The 16273-nt window shown below is 41.1% G+C and overlaps 1 pseudogene across 1 annotated transcript; it reads left to right on the top strand.

Annotated features, from left to right (window-relative positions):
• Positions 1 to 315: 315 nt before the first annotated feature.
• Positions 316 to 7598, top strand: LOC110979447 (UPF0696 protein C11orf68 homolog; annotated as a pseudogene). The gene is made up of 5 exons (XR_015425574.1): positions 316 to 473; positions 4370 to 4500; positions 4959 to 5104; positions 6047 to 6202; positions 6550 to 7598. The product of XR_015425574.1 is annotated as a UPF0696 protein C11orf68 homolog (transcript).
• Positions 7599 to 16273: the final 8675 nt, after the last annotated feature.

The following is a 16273-nucleotide window of genomic DNA, read 5'->3' as shown; positions in this document are numbered from 1 at the left end:
TTTTCAATGCAAAATTAAATTTCATGTAGGGCCTAGTCTCGATGGAGTAAATCTTAAAAATGAGAACTGTTCACGACGGTTTTCAAATTTTCACTTCTTAAAACAATACTGACAGAAATGATCGAATATCAAATTTCATCCAGGCTTTTGTCTCTCCTTCTCTAAACATCATATCGCTGAAACTATTTAATGGGTTTTCTCAGTTCGGTCTATTGCAATAATAACAATCAAGTAATCTAAGCGATCCATTAAGGCCTCCGTACTGCGTGTTTAACGCCTATAAATAGTCACGGGAATTTCCCGTGCCACGAAACGCCAGATTTCGCAATTGCGCGGATTGCACATGCAATTAACATAAGCAGATATAGCAGTAAGTGGGGGCATTGACTGGGCTGAATGTTGCTGAAGCCAGAATCCAAAGGGCACCATCTCTGAGAGTCAGACTGTCAAGACTCAACCCTATCCTCTAAAAGGTAAGTTAGATATTGATATCCAGATATTGAAACTGACGATATAGGCCTAGTCCTTTCAAATTTCAATGCACGTATTATCCACTAGAATGGATTTTTGTCATTTTAATCATGTTACCGTCTTAGGCGCGTATCTAGGGGGTCTACTCACCTACACACAAAAAATACACAGCATTGAAAAAGCAACTTGACGAAATGATAAAAAAAGATGTTGTCCTACTACGTACATGAATCAAATGCCTTGCCAATGCGTCAGCCATAGCTTAAGTTCCAGCAACGATCGGGCACTTAAAAGAATCCAACTGGCCTGAGGCTCCCAGTCCCACTGGAAAAGAATCGTGCTGGATTGAGTCCTGTTGAGTTCACAAATGACTACGTTTTTAATTTTTGGTGCTTTGGTGTTTTCATTTCCCTTTGTGCGTGCCCAGGGTTGCTTTTTATTTGTTTTGAAATTTTAAAAGGTAAGAGAAAAAAAATCAGATTAAAAAAAATTTTAATCAGATTATTTCAAGATCTACTTAGTGTCGGGAGATATTGATTAATATTGACTGGGCCTACAGGTTTTACACGTAAAAATTGAAAGGTTCGCCGTACCCGTTGCTACAGGTACATCTGACTGGGCCAACTGCCCGCAAATCGAGTTGTTCGCGTAGGGTAGCTGCACTAGTAAGCAGGAGGTCGTGGGTTCGAGTCCCACCCGAGCGAGCTTGTAAATAAGTGATAAGCACTGAGTACACAGTGTTTATGAATATACGTCGGTGTCAGGGTAAATCCTGTAACTAAAATCAGATTATTAAATTTGAGGCATCGGTATCATTATTCCAAAGCAAGCAATGTGTGTTGAGTTTCTTTTTCTAGTTATATCTTTTGTTGGAAAAATAAACAAATCGGGATTTAAAATTAAGACATTCCAATCAAGAAAATTGATTATGATCACATTATTAGCAATTAATAAATACCTTCATACTAGCGGCGTAGCGAAGGAATTTTTTCGGGGGACAGGGTCAATTTAATGATTTGTGACTCGCTCGCCACTTTAACACCATAATGCTTTAAATCAGTGAAATATGGAGGGGGTGTTTTGAGTTGCTTACCGCGTGCCTCAATTTCACAATTTTACGGATATCCCCAGTTGTTGAATTTGCAAAAGTTTTTAACAAAAACAAAGTACATTCCTCATTTCACGTTTTCGCTGAGTCAGATAATAGCATGATTGACTTAATACCTGAAAACAGTTAAAAATGTTATGTGCCACTTCTGTGTACAATGTAAATTGTTCCAGAATCAACAACTCAGGGCTCGAAATTAGCGTGCGCAGGTAGCTAAAAAGCACCCGTTGTGCCCCTAAATTACAAAGAAAAGCGAAAGCAATAAAGCCCGTGTGTTTGTATTCTTGCCATATAAAACCTGATTTTTTTTTTACTTCAGATCACCCATATCATGGAACCACAACGTGAGCAGAAGTTTTTGCGATGTCACCGAGCGCAGCAGGCTCGCATGCGCATGCACTCCCGGCGCATTTTGCATGCCACACGCGGCAAGGACACCGAATGGTGCTAAAACCCGGTAATGCACGCGACTGAATGTCAGCTGTACATTGTACATATACCTGTACTGTGTTACGTAAACAGTATCTTGGGGCCATCCGGTACTCATTGTGTTGAGATTTGCTGCCAGTGAAACGTCAATATTCTCATCGTGTCAGTGGGACTCATTACAGCCGTTTCTGCGTGAATGGAAGTATTGTGATTAGCAATCTCCACTACAACTCGGGAAGCACACATTTCACAGTGAATTTACAGCGTGACGTAAGGTTAGTACGTTTTCGCTGACACTGGCATATGCAGCAAGGCATGAGACGGAGAGAACAGATATGGCGTATGGGAGCTACTTGCTCCCGTAAACTGACAAATTTAGCTGGCTCCTGTGATGGTTAGCCCAATTTGCGAGCCCTGCGACTACATTGTATGCGTGTAGCAAGCGGCTTTTACGTGCACATTGCCAGAGTCCCATGGCACCGATGCATCGCACGGGAGGTTACTACAGAGCACGTGGCATGTACTATTTTGGCAACTCATTACTTTGCGCAAGGCGCTTCTTCCACTTTGTGAGATTAACAAGCGTTTGCCATCTCAAACTATTGGCACTTGGAAAATTTCTTTTTTTAGAAATGGTGAAACGGAGAAGAAAAATAGAACCAAAATTACGGGTTCACAGTTTTAACCCGTCGATCGTTTCTTTAGTAGACTCGATTTTCTTGGCAACCTTACAATTTTGCAAAGTTTTAAAGGACAAGGCCGGAGTCGGCCGACGGGAGGAGCAAGAAAGTGATATCGTAATAATTGCATGACAACGGTCCTGCAATATGTTGAGTGGCCCTGTTTGGAATAATCAGCGAAATTCAGGAAAGTTTGCACCAGTCTTTAGAAGCCGAAAGATATAGTGGGAGAACTTAATGCACAAGTCTGTAATTAAGAAAGATTGAACAGTGGACTCGTTCTCCCCTCTAGCTTTGGCCGGGCATCAGCCCCCCCCCAAAAAAAACACAATGATCATTAAAACATACTTGAGACGACTCAGCGATAAGGATGCATTTTTGTTTAGAATAAAGCATTATATTACCCTGTAAACTGCGCGAACGAAACAATTTCCCACCTATATCTAGATACGGACGGGCCCCATCCAGGTTCGCTTATTAACCCGTGCACGCCCTCAGGCACAGTTCCAATCGCGGGGATTGCCAACTTGTGCAACTGGTTCCCGTTTCTTTTTGAAGTTGACCTACTTCAAGGACAGCACCAAAATACATGTACGCACGTGATGTTCGTATGCGCGGGACTTGAAAATCGCCTATTAAATACACATCGGGACACAGGAGCCTGATCAGGACGGGCAGACTTTCGGGAAATCCGAGATAAAACCCTGAGTGCTAGATATTTTGTAAGCGCGGCACACCTACAGGCAGCATCTCTTTAGGGGAAACGCTGGTGGCCGATGTACATCAATAAGTCATGATGTCAATTTCAGTTTCATTCGCCGACTGACCCTTTATTTGCTGACTGAAAAGAATGATTGGGGGGAGGTCAGTACCCCAATACCCCCCCGCTCGCTACGCCGCTGACTAAGCCCATGCAAACTACATACATTTTAGTGCCTAATGTACATGCATGTAGCTTACATGACTTTCAGAGTTGACAGTTTCTTCAGGGATACTGGCACCAAAGGTACTAGATTTTAAAGCAGGGCTCAACGTTTTGTCGAAACTAGAATTTACAGGAATGTATAAACTAGGAACTCAACAGAAGGACCTGTGAGTGACAAAACGTCACCAACCACATGTAAAAGTGCCTTGTGTGCTACTTAAATGTTTAAATGTGAAAAACTCGTATTTGTTACTGTGTTGTAACGTTTGTAAATGCGGTGGCGTTAAATAGCTTGGGATCCAGCTCCACTGTGATTAAATGAGTTGTGACTCTGGCTTGATTATAAAATTCCCCTAGGAATTTACTGAAGAACATTCAATTAATGGTTTTGTTTTTTTCTAATCGCAGTAAAATACATTTGAACTTATTGAGAAAAAAGGTAGATTTTCACTTATACTCTACTCAAAAGTGGACACTTTAATTCAAATGAAACCAAAATCATAATTACAAATCCTTAAAATCCATAACCAAATGACTTGAATCGAACAGAAAGTTTTTGCCAACCCAGACTGTAACACATTAAAATCGACAATAATTATACTTTCTAGCCTGAGTGTGTTTTAGATGAGCATGCACTCTCACGCAAACAAAGAAAAAATGCTGCAAGGCAATGTTGGCTTGCCACAGAGCGGCAAGCCAACATTTCACAGGCATTTGAAATGTATCTGACGCCAGATTTTACACATTCATCAGCAGAGGGCGTACTTCATACACCTATTCGGGTACATCACGATGGACAAGAAACCAAGGCGGTCCGCAAGATCCAGTAAATCTGAGGAAGAAGACCCCATAGAGTCTCTCGTCGGAAATCTGTCGACACTGAAACTGTGAGTTAACCAAAATAACACGAATTCGAACTTAAAAGTTGGCTTCAGGTAAACCCATTTTTATCTACTTGTGAGTAGCACGTTTGAGTGGACAGTAAACTAATTTTTGCATTCCTGCAAGCATTTTCTCCCCGCCCCCCGGGGAAGATTTCAAGATTTAAAAAAAATTTGCATGCTAGGTTTTTATTGTGTTTCCTTATTTCTTTATTGTGTCTAACACTTGTTCGTATTTTGAATTCTCCAGTGAATTAAACTTTTCGTAATATTTAATTTGGATCATTTGCCCCTCCTGATAATCACATGACGAGGGCTTGACCCTCTCGTAGCCCATCGTATTCAAATCTTATTCAGAAACAGTTTCGTCCTGTGCTACTTTGTCCGAGTTCCAAGGGAATAGGTCCCTTTTTGTACAAGGTCTAATTCCTACGTGTACTTTTTTCCATCAATCGACACGGTAGCGGACGTGCCAAACGCTCGTTCGTAGACTCGAAAAAAGCTGGCACAGTGGACGGACTGCTTTTCGACCCCGCCGACTACTCCGAGGGTGAGCTGGACGAAATGCCGGACAAGTTTTTGAAATGAGTGCGCCTTCAAAAGTGAAACGGTGAGAAGTGTATGTTTTTCCACAGTAAACAAGACCATGCTAGGGATTAGTGTAGGTTTACTGAAGACTTGTAGGCTTTTGCTCGAACAAAATCAGATGCATGATCTTAATGAGCCAGCGTGATATTCCAAAAGTGCATGCGCAAAATGAGCCCCGTCCCTGGTCATTTGGACGCGCATGCAAAGCCTGCCCCATCAGCGCGGCCCTACGTACATGTAGGTTTGCACATGTGCTTTGTTCCCGCATCACCTTACTGTATTGAAATACTGGCCTGGCTCATTGCACTCATTTTTACCCAAAGAGATGCGCAATACATCAAAATGTGTTTAGGCAGGCAAATCCACGTATATTCTGCTAACCCTGAAAATATTTCTTTGAAAAGAGTGAAAAAATCCCCAGTGTGCACCTTCCAGCAGGCCTATGTCTTTGTCTCGCTAGTCTCCTGGCAACAACAAAGGCACAATTAAAACCTTCAAAGACCACTAATTTTTTCGTAAAATTCGGAAGCACTGTACTCACAAAATGTCATAGGTTCGTCGTGGTGAGTCGAGAAATCGATACTTAGTCATCAACTGTATGCTGATGCACCATGGTTGTGTAAAGATGTGCAAATCTAAGGTGTATGTGTCCTCTTTAAAAATAAACCGGTTAATATACCACAAATGGTGGATATGTGTCCAATCAGACACGTTTGGTTGGACATAATTATTATTATCTGCTGATTATTTTTTAAACCAATTTTCAGTTGTTTTAACCAGCCTTTTTTTAAGTAAAGTTACGATATGATGCGTAATTGCGTGGCTGAAAGTGAGCTGGTTAAGTGTGACATGGCCAAATCCCTAATTCTGTCCTGCTAAAGGTTTAAGAATTTCTATCAGGTCAGACTTCTTCTTTAGTGCACCCCCTTCCCGCCAGAAGCTTCATTGTGAGTGTTACTTTCAGGTCTGATAGAATTGGCTGGATTCGAGTCTTGTCGTCCTCCTATGAGGAAGAAGGATTGGGCAATCTGGAGGATCTAGAGAATGACTGGGAAAAGCTCAAGGCTTCCAAGAAAACTATCAACTTTGATGCTATTAAAGAAATGGCAATTTCTAACTGGTAAAACAAAATTTTGATGAACATATAAGATGAGTCTGTGGCTTGTATTTGACTTGTTTCGCCTATGGTACAAAGACTGTATCATGGGAATTTCTCATAGAGAAATACGAGATCGAGGGTTATTTATTTCTCATCGAAAGAAGCCATGGAGTCTGATCGATTTCTCTTTGCCTTTATCTTAGGTGTTAATAATAATCGACAAACATTTCGGTGATTGTTGAAAAAAAGATGAGTTTGCCGATTGTATTCTCATTTTCGCTTTACTTTTCTTTCCTCTTTTTATGTTATGGCAAAATAAGGCCATTTTACCATGAGACTAAATCTTACTACTTGTCCAAAATTGCAAGGTGCTTGGGCGGTATCTGGCTGCTCTTCGTGAACACTGCAGAAGAGATTGACACCACGTGGGAGAAAATCGCCAGGGCTACCGTGAAAGGCAAGCTAGGCACGCACACCAAGGTAACGCCCGTGGCAGACACAAAAGAAGGGAAGGATCTGTATGGTGCGCAGCACGTTGTCAGCGTGTACACCAAAGATTTCACCGACAAGTCGGACGTGCTGAAGGTGGAGGCCGCCTTGCGCCGGTTGGGTCTCAGGGAGCGAATTGTTTTCAAGCCCCGCGTCTACTCTAGCCTGGGCGTGTACTCGCAGAATGAGTGGAATCTCAGACCGGGCATCTACACCTCTCACTGGGATGCTAGGAAGCTGGCCGGGAATATACGCGATATCACCAAAGGTCGCGAGACCTACATGATAAACATCCAAGATGGCAACTGAAAAGCGCTCCTCACTGCCTATGTTGCGTTATACATCGAAACTGTTACTTTATCAGATTAACTTTTGGGTATGTTAAAGTTACTTGTATACCCCTTGCCAAAACTAATCAAGGTTGCACCAAATTTTCTAAAAGTAATGGTAAATAGCGAACGTGAGAAATTGATTGGCGCTGTTTTACTTTTAATGTTACTTAACACGAGTTGGTGTTTAGTGGAGGTTGTTCGGGTTAAACATTGCATGATACTTCTGCGGCCAACGTCCAGAGAGGCAATGAGTGGACATCTCTGCATTCTTTACACCCAGGCTGTTACACTTTGCACTTAGAGGTTGTGTTCGTATTTACGTTTGCTTTGGAAACAATAAGACATGTTCTTGACGGGGTTATCGCACTTGAGGATTCACCAGTTAGTTCCGGGATGCGCCCTGCAATCTGAGAAACACGGCAAAGAGGGCAGGATATGTAACATGCAGGCACTGTACATTATAGCGCGGCTGGTTAAAAGTAAGTTGGTTCATCCATTTTTCATAATTTTAACAGCTTACAAAGCGTTTTTTTTGTCTGCGCTCTTTCCCCTCTTAGAGCGTGCAAATTAAAAAGGAAACCGTTTCACTGTCTTTACTTGATTCTCAATTTATTTATTTTCAATTTTTCACAGTTTTGAAAGGCGTAAACAGGCTCCTCCTCGCCCCTACTCCTCCCTGTCAACATACATTCTGTACACCCTTTGAATGATAAAAAAAAAGCATGTTCCCTTGTCGTTCAGTTATCACACGTAAAATATTAGCATAGCAATTCGCTTGACTAGTATATTTAAGAACGATTGCAACCGTTACAAACGACCTAAATTTTCCCGACTCCCTTTCACTCTCGTGGTGACAATGCACAAAAATACAGATATTAGTACGGAATCTCGAATTCATGTATCGAAAGTGTATTTTGATTTAGGAATGAAACAACTATTACACAGAGGGCGTTGAGTTTTGTTTACTTTTGTGGGCGAGGAATCTGTCGTCTGTGTCTGTGTGGAAGAGTGTTAGAAAATTCTGCTTCTTTTGAATTGTTTGTACTATCGACGACTTATTTGGTGCAGTATAGCCCCTTTTAAGTAACTTAAAACTGGTATCACAGATGACCAAAAATTAATGGACGGACCTACATTGTTTTGGATTCACACGCCATTGAGGTCACACGTGCATCAGTGCTCCATGAGCACGAGTTGTACAGATTTAAAGATACACCCCTAAAAAACAAAGAAGTTTCATTGTCATTTCTTCAATATTAGTCCTATACTGCAGACCATACACACCACACGTGCAGTGGCAAGAACCGGTCCAAGAGATAAGAAGTCTATTTTTGTGAAGGAAAAATCACAGAAGGCCAGACAAAAACTGGTGGTTCTGATGTTTGGTTTATGTAAAACAGTTGCTTAAACATATGAAAACCACAGTGCTAACTTCATTGGGATTATCCCGTATGTCCTTCATCGGCTTGGTTTAGCGCTGCCCAGCCGGGGGACTCGAACACCAAACCTCCCGCCCACTAGCAAAGACATCTCAATATTTATATATGTTTACCAGGGCATATTTCTGGATTGCCCAAAGCAAATAAGATGAAATGTAAAACATCATCATGCTAAGAGTGTCCTCCACAAACCACATGAAAACTGCAAGCTGATTTTTTATGTTTAAAATGGACAGTTTTACTTCTACTTTTTTTGGGGGGGGGTAGACACATTTAATAAAGCATGGAGTATATGCCTAAATAATCTTCACCTGAAAATCTGTAAACTCATTAAGGTTCTTTGTGGGTTCCGGGATGAACCAGAATTTTGTGGATCAATTCTGCATACAGTTGATCACAGGATAAGGAACATTTCATTTGACCTATAACACAGAGAGACAGAATTCCCTGTCAGGGGGCATGTTTGTACAATGCTCCATTGGTGGGGACAGACACCTGGGCAGACTTCAGTGATGGATTTGAGCACGCTGATGGTGTGGGCTATTTCGATGGGCATGTGAGACAAAATATGTGTTGAAATATACAACTAAAATATCTTTGTATGTGCTGTGGGCATCCTATTTATTTGCAGGTGAAGAGGTACTTCTACGAACTCTTTGTGATAATTAAAATCACATGCATGCTCATCACCAAAGTAGTGCGTTGGGTCTTAATTAGAAAAAGACAACAGGGACTATGCAAAATGAATAAACACAATAGAATAATTAGCATATCCATGGTCAGCCAAGAACCTTGATGAGACAGCATATATATGAGGTGGGAGACAAAAGGAACAATGGGAAGGGTAGAAGTCTTATGACACAGCATATGTATGGTGGGAGACGAAAGGAGCAATGGGAAGGGTAGAAATCTTGATGAGACAGCATATGTATGAGGTGGGAGACGAAAGGAACACTGTAGCTTACTGGATCAAAAGGGTCTTTCAGAAAAAAATTTGATTATTCCATCAACAGGACATCATTCAGTTTGTTCAAATAATGAAAATATCACTTGAAAATCGTGAGCAGTAATGTGTGTATCGAATTGTTGAATGATACATCGCTATCGTGTCAGCCCAAAAAACAGGATGGCAAAAATCGAGAGTATTCCACGGCGATTGAATCATTCGTCTGCAGTGCCATCGGAGTTACAGTTGAATCAGCTAGCGGGTAATCTTATAAAAGAACATGACCACATTGCAAAAGAATCAGGATGTCAATCCTGGGAAATGGTAGTGACTGCTCTTGGATCTTCAAAAACTGACATATATATATACGTAAAATGGAGATGCTACTATGCATTACTTCAATGGAAACGCCAGCTCTACAGAAGGGCCACAAATAGTAATATTATCATTGCATGTCAACGATGTAATATAACTCACAGCGCGTACGAATTTTTGTTGCCATATCCTCGAGGTGAATGAGAGCAAGGCCATCCATAATTTACCCTTCATATGTTACATCACGTGGACCCTGGAACTACTAAAGGTGAGCATTATATCTTTCCTGGCACCGTGCTTTAAACCAACGGCAATTTAGGAGTGGCATTGATGCAGTAAGTTTAATTAAGCGGTGTATTGTTTATACCCTTTGGATGACGGCCATTAGCACCGTGCTTTGAATGTAGGGCGATGACAATTAGGAGTAACATTCATACAGTTGGCTTAAGCCCTGTGTTGTTAATACCCTTTGAGTGATGGCATTTTCACCGAGCTTTAAATGTAGGGCGATTACAAAGAGAGTATTAAGAAAGCGCATTATTCCAACCATTCCTGCCGCCTAACCTTTGTTGAGTTGGTTTAATTGCGTCCACATACTTGAGAACCTGTTAACTTGCTTGTGGAAGCTTATACTACGTCTGCATACCAAAGATCTTATTGTAAGAAATAACAGACGCCTGAAAGAAGTCTATCAAGCCAGACCCTCTAAATCCACCGTCATTGTTACTGCTGCTCTCATCTTCAACAATTCGCTGAAGCACTCTATTACGTACCATCACGATGTTGTTCAACTTGGAAGAAGTTAGCTCTCTCTATGGTTGATTGTCAATTCTTTCTTCGATACTGGGTGTTAACGCCAAGCCAAAAATATGCTATCTTTCAGCGCATAAGGGAACTGGAGAATAACGGCGAAGGTGGCACTCAGCCCGGTAGTCTGGCCGATGAGCTTCTCTTTGATCGGGAGCAACCATGCGCCCAATTGGTGAATTGGTGATGAAGAACTGGAACAGATAAGCCAGGTAACCGACCCACAGTCTCACGGGGAGGGCGTGGACCATGGGTGGATCCGTCAGGGACGAGCTGCTGGGAGCCTGCGAGGGAGGAAATCTGGGACCAGTCCATGGACGGATCAGAGTGGGGGAACAGCTTTGGACAAGTGGGGAGGCAGGAGACCAATCAACGCGAATGACAAATGGGACTTCGAGTGGGACGAGGCAGACGACGAGTGGAGCGGGCACGACCAGCCACCACGCAAGAAGCACAGAGGTACGTGAACATACCCAGAGATACTATTATGAAATAAAAAAAGGTTAAAGAAAAGCACATTAACATTTCCAAGCGCTCAGTTATGACTATAATATTCAGTTCAGGAATTTAGAAGAGGCGAGTCTTGAAGAGGCTTTGCCGTTGTTAGGTTGTTTAGTTCTCCAGTGCTGAATTTCCCTGCCGTTCATGCCAATGGACGAGTTGACAGCCGAGCGCCTTTTTAATCGTGTAGAGACCGTTCTGAACAGTTACCAGTTTATTCGGTTCGACGATACGGTCACAATCCACTTTGTGCGTATGAAATCAAGAAAGGGAGGAAAGAGCAATACTCCGCCCTGGCTCCTGAAACGGTTTTGGCCAGTAAAAAAAGCATAGCAAAAATTAAGGGTGACGGAAGCGGCACCTGTCTTGCACGTGCTATTGTCGTTGGTAAGGCATGTCAAGAACTTACTGGCAACGAGTTGACGTACATTTTGAAGAATAGACCAAATCACATCGAACCTCTTGTCGCCGACTTGCATAACAGGTCCGGTATGAGGCAAGGAACGCTCTGTGGTATTGAGGATATCGAGCGTTTCCAAGATGTTTTGGATAATTACCGATTAGTGGTATTGTCAAGGGAGCACTGTTATGCTTGTATCCTCAAAGGCCCTGAGAAACCTAGAACCATTTACCTCCACCTTGCCAGAGGGCATTATGTTGTTATCAAATCGATGTCGGGGTTTTTGAACTGAAGCAATTTCTGCGACACTTGCCTCAAAGGATACAATAACGGCCAAGCAAATAATGTATGTAAAATTCTTGGAGGCTTTTTTATTCTGTGGGGTGCAACTTTGGTGAATCGAATACCTGGGCCTACTGCGATAATTGTAACAGGAACTTTAGAGATGAAGTCTGTTTTAATAATCACAAAACTAACATGATAAAAAACACTCTGTGTCAGGCATATTTCAGGTATAGAGATTGTAATGCGTACACGAGTGCCGCCTTCACCGCCAAACGCGGAAAACATTCATGCACGAAGAAATTTTGTGTAACGTGTATTGAGATGGTGCCTTTTGATCATCGGTGATACACCAAAGTTGTAGATCCCCAAACCAAAAAGGAATGCGCGGCATCTTGCATTCAAACTAATGTGAGTGCTGAAGACTTTGTCACTAGAGATGCCCCTGATTTGGAGCACAAAAGAGCAGTAATGGATGACAATGAAACTTCTGCCTAAGAAAGCAAAAGGAAAAAGAAGGCAAAAAATCCACTGAGGTACATTTTTTTGATTTCGAGTGCACTCAAAATGGTGGTATTCACGTGCCCAATTTATGCATAGCGGAAATGGTGTATAATCGTAGGAAATCAGTATAATCGTAGGAGCATAGATTCAATGAATTTCCTGCCCATGGCCTTGTCGAAGTTATCTGCTACTTTCGGGCTAAACGAAATGAAAAAAGGTTTCTTTCCGCACCTGTTTGATACACGAACCAATCTGACGTATGTAGGACGGATCCCGGCAGGAAGGTTCTCTGATCCAGGTTCAATGATAGACGAAAGACGAAGAGAGTTTCAAGAGTGATATAGGGTGCAAACAGAGCAAAACCAGCCATTTAACTCGCAGGAAAAATTGTTCTCTCATTGTTTGAGCGACGTTGACATTTTGAAACGTTGTTGAGTTTAATTCCGTTCATTGTACATGCAGCTTCAAGTATAGTAAACAAACTCAATAACACAGAAAATATGGCAACTGGAAAACTCCAAAATTCCTTTGTAACCAGACTGTGTTTTACTCATAAGAATTAAATAATGTACATAGAGCAGAGGGAAATCGAAAACAAATTCGATTTTTTACTTTACATTTTTTGTACGTACTTACAACTAACTGATTTTTTTTAAATCTAAGCTTTTTTGGATATGCTTTGTAATCAACATAATTCCTTTGGAGAAAAAAAAAGAAAACAAAAAACCTGAGACTAAACTACTATGCGTGTTTAAAAATTAAAACGTAGAGATAATTACAGTTACAAATGATTAATCTAAGAAATTTTTTAACACGGGCACGTCGACATTATATTTTTCTTGGATGACAAACGATGGCGATATTTACATGTACAATTACAAAATTAAAATTTTTCTTTTCACACAAATTAGACGACAAATAAGATATGTCTAACACGGGTACGTCCACATCATACCGGTCCTGTTCCTGCGCAAAGAAGGCTCCATATATTCGAGAAAAAAAGTTGTCAATATTGTCAAAATCTGCCATTCGTGGTGTCATCTGAAAGGGCTCATGTTCCTCTATCCATTCGTATCTGTTTCATATCCAAATTTGCAGTAGTTAGGTAAATATTTTCAAAATTAAGTGTGAGTCTTGTCCAACTCCCCCGTATTTTTGCTAAATTGTCAAACTGTCTGCCATATACCGGTGGCTTTCCGCGCATATTCGAGCGTAAAAGGTCTCCAAATTGCCAGAATCTGCCAATCGTGGTGTTATCTGAAGAGCACATGTTTTCTATCCATTAATACCTGTTTCATATGTAGATTTGCAGTAGTTATGGAAATATTTTCAAAAGGAAGGGGAGTTCTTGTCCAACTGCCTCGTATTTTTGCTTCATTCTGAAACTGTCTGCCGTAAACCGGTCCAGTTCCCCTGCGTTTTCGAGCATAAAAATCCTCCAGATTGTCAGAATGTGCCGATCGTGGTGTCATCCGAAAGAGGAGATTGTCCTCTATCCATTCACATGGTTTCATATCCATATTTGCAGAAGTTATGGAAATCTCTTCTATAGGAAGCGCGAGTTCTTGTCCAAAATTGTCAGAATCTCCAAATCGTGGTGTACTATGAAAGGTCATATATTAGTTATCCACCAGTAGTTAGGGAAATTCTTCAAAATTAAGTGTGAGTTCATGTCCAACTGTCTCCTATTTTTTCTTAATTGGCAAACGTCTGCCCTATACCGGTCCAGTTCCGTGCATATTCCAGCATAAGATGTCTCAAAATGGCCCGAAACGTGGTGTAATCTGAAAGGGCACCTGTTACTCTATTAATTAATAACAGTTTCATATCCATATTTGCAGTTGCTAGGGAAATGTCTTCGAAAGCAAGTGCGAACTCTTGTCTAACTGCCTCGTAATTTTGCATAATTCTGAAACTGTTCGCTGGATACTGCCTCGTAGTTTTGCTTAATTCTGAAACTGTATGCCGGATACCGGTTCAGTTCCCGGGCAAAGAAGGCTCCACATATTCGAGCATAAATGGTCGCAAAATTGTCAAAATCTGCCAGTCGTAGTGTAATCTATCCATTAATATGTTGATATCCATATTTGCAGGAGTTAGGGAAACATCTTCAAAATGTTTATGCGAGCTCTTGTCCAACTGCATGGTAGTTTTGCTTAATTCTGAAACTGTCTACCCTATACCTGTCCAGTTCCTTTGCATATTCGAGTATAAAGGTCTCAAAATTGTCAGAATCTGCCAATCGTGGTGTCATCCGAAAGGGCACATGTTACTTTGTCCATTAATACAAGTTTCATATCCATATTTGCAGTAGTTAGGGAAATATCTTCAAAATTAAGTGAGAGTTCTTGTCCAACTGCCCGTATTTTTGCTTAATTCTGAAACTTTCTGCTCCATACCTTCGAGCTTCAATAGTCTCGAAATCGTCAAAATCTGCTAATCGGCGTACCATATGAAAGGGCCCATGTTCCTCTATCCATTCACATAAGTTTCATATCCATGTTAGCAGTAGTTAGGGAAATATTTTCAAATTTATGTTTTGGTTCTTGTCCAACTGCCTTGTATTTTTACTTAATGTCAAACTGTCATCCCTGTACCGGTGCAGTTCCCACGGAAGGAGGCTTCATATAGGCTATTCGAGCATATTCGAGCGGTCTCAAAATTGTCAAAATCTTGCCAATCTTGGTGTTATTTAAAAGGGCACACGTTTCTCTATCTATTCATGTAAGTTTCATATCGATATTTGCAGTAGTCAGGGAAATATCTGCAAAAGGAAACGCGAGTTCTTGTCAGACCGCTTCCTGTTGTTGCGTAATTCTGGCTTTGTCTGCGCTATTCCGAATATGTTCTCACAGAGAGAATGCTTCATGTATTCGAGCAAAAAAGGTCTCAAAATTACCTCAATCTTAAATTCTTGGTGGCATCTGAAAAAGGCACATGTTCCTCTATCTATTCATGTACGTTTCATATCGATATTTGCATTAGTTAGGGAAATATCTACAAAGGGAAGTGCGACCTCTTGTATGACTGCATTATATTTTTCGGAATTCCGACTTTGCGGTATACGGAGTTCTGTACTCGCTAAGAGAATGCTTATTCCAGGATAAAAGTCTAAAAAGTATCTAAATCTTGCAATCTTGGTGTCTTCTGAAAGGGCACATGTTCCCCTATCTATTCACATACGTTTCATATCCGTATTTGCAGTTGTTTGGGAAATATCTGCAAAAGGAAGTAAGAGTTCTTACCTGACTGCTTTATATTTTTCCGTAACTCTGAATTTGCACTATGCTGGGTCCTGTTTCGCACAGAGAATGCTTATTCGCGCATAAAAGGTCAAAAAAACTTTCTTATCTTGCAGTGATGGAAAAGTGCTGAGAGATTCCACCTTCACTGGTCTACTTTGACCTTTTTTCTACCTTGACAAAAGGATTGAGGCCCCACTGTGTCTTGTATTACCTTCCATCCCTGTGGAGGAGTCATCCCTGCAAGTTAATTTTGAGTAGACAAGCATCAAGTCGTTGACGAATCTTGCTGTGGTATTTTTATAAAGGAAACTACTCTAATGCTGTAGTGTGGTAACAGTTTTAAATAAGCAACTTAAGACTGCTTGTTATGTATATCCAAACCTTGAATTTTAAATGTCGCAGTGTGAGGTTTCCACCTTTGAGACAAGAGCATGTTGAATAGCTACACATTAAATCCCACCTTGTAAGGTATATGGTACATTTAACTCTCGATGTACACCATATTGAGCATATGCACTTGGCAATTTGTAGCTTCACTTTGGGAAAGTGTTGACACTGAATTGTATCGTGACTGGAGTAAGTCCTACTGACAGAGTTGTAGTCTTATTTTCCTTTTGACTGCAGACCTTGAAGTACTACCGTGCAGCTGACCACGACATCTACCAATCAATCATCCCCTTTGTAATATATCACTTTGCATCTTGGTGGAAGAATAGCAGCAGACATTTCAGTTAAGGTATCGTTACATGCAAATTTCGTTTTTGATTGGTTGCTAGAAGCGACGTGTATTAACACTTCTCTCCCCATAACTAGCAGGTAAATTAATTTCTCT

Source organism: Acanthaster planci, linkage group LG01 (genome assembly GCF_054643075.1).
Source record: "Acanthaster planci isolate LZ-2023a linkage group LG01, COTS_SCS, whole genome shotgun sequence".
NCBI classification, from domain to species: domain Eukaryota; kingdom Metazoa; phylum Echinodermata; class Asteroidea; order Valvatida; family Acanthasteridae; genus Acanthaster; species Acanthaster planci.
Note: the sequence above shows the minus strand (reverse complement) of the source record. Positions and strands in the feature narration are given on the sequence as shown.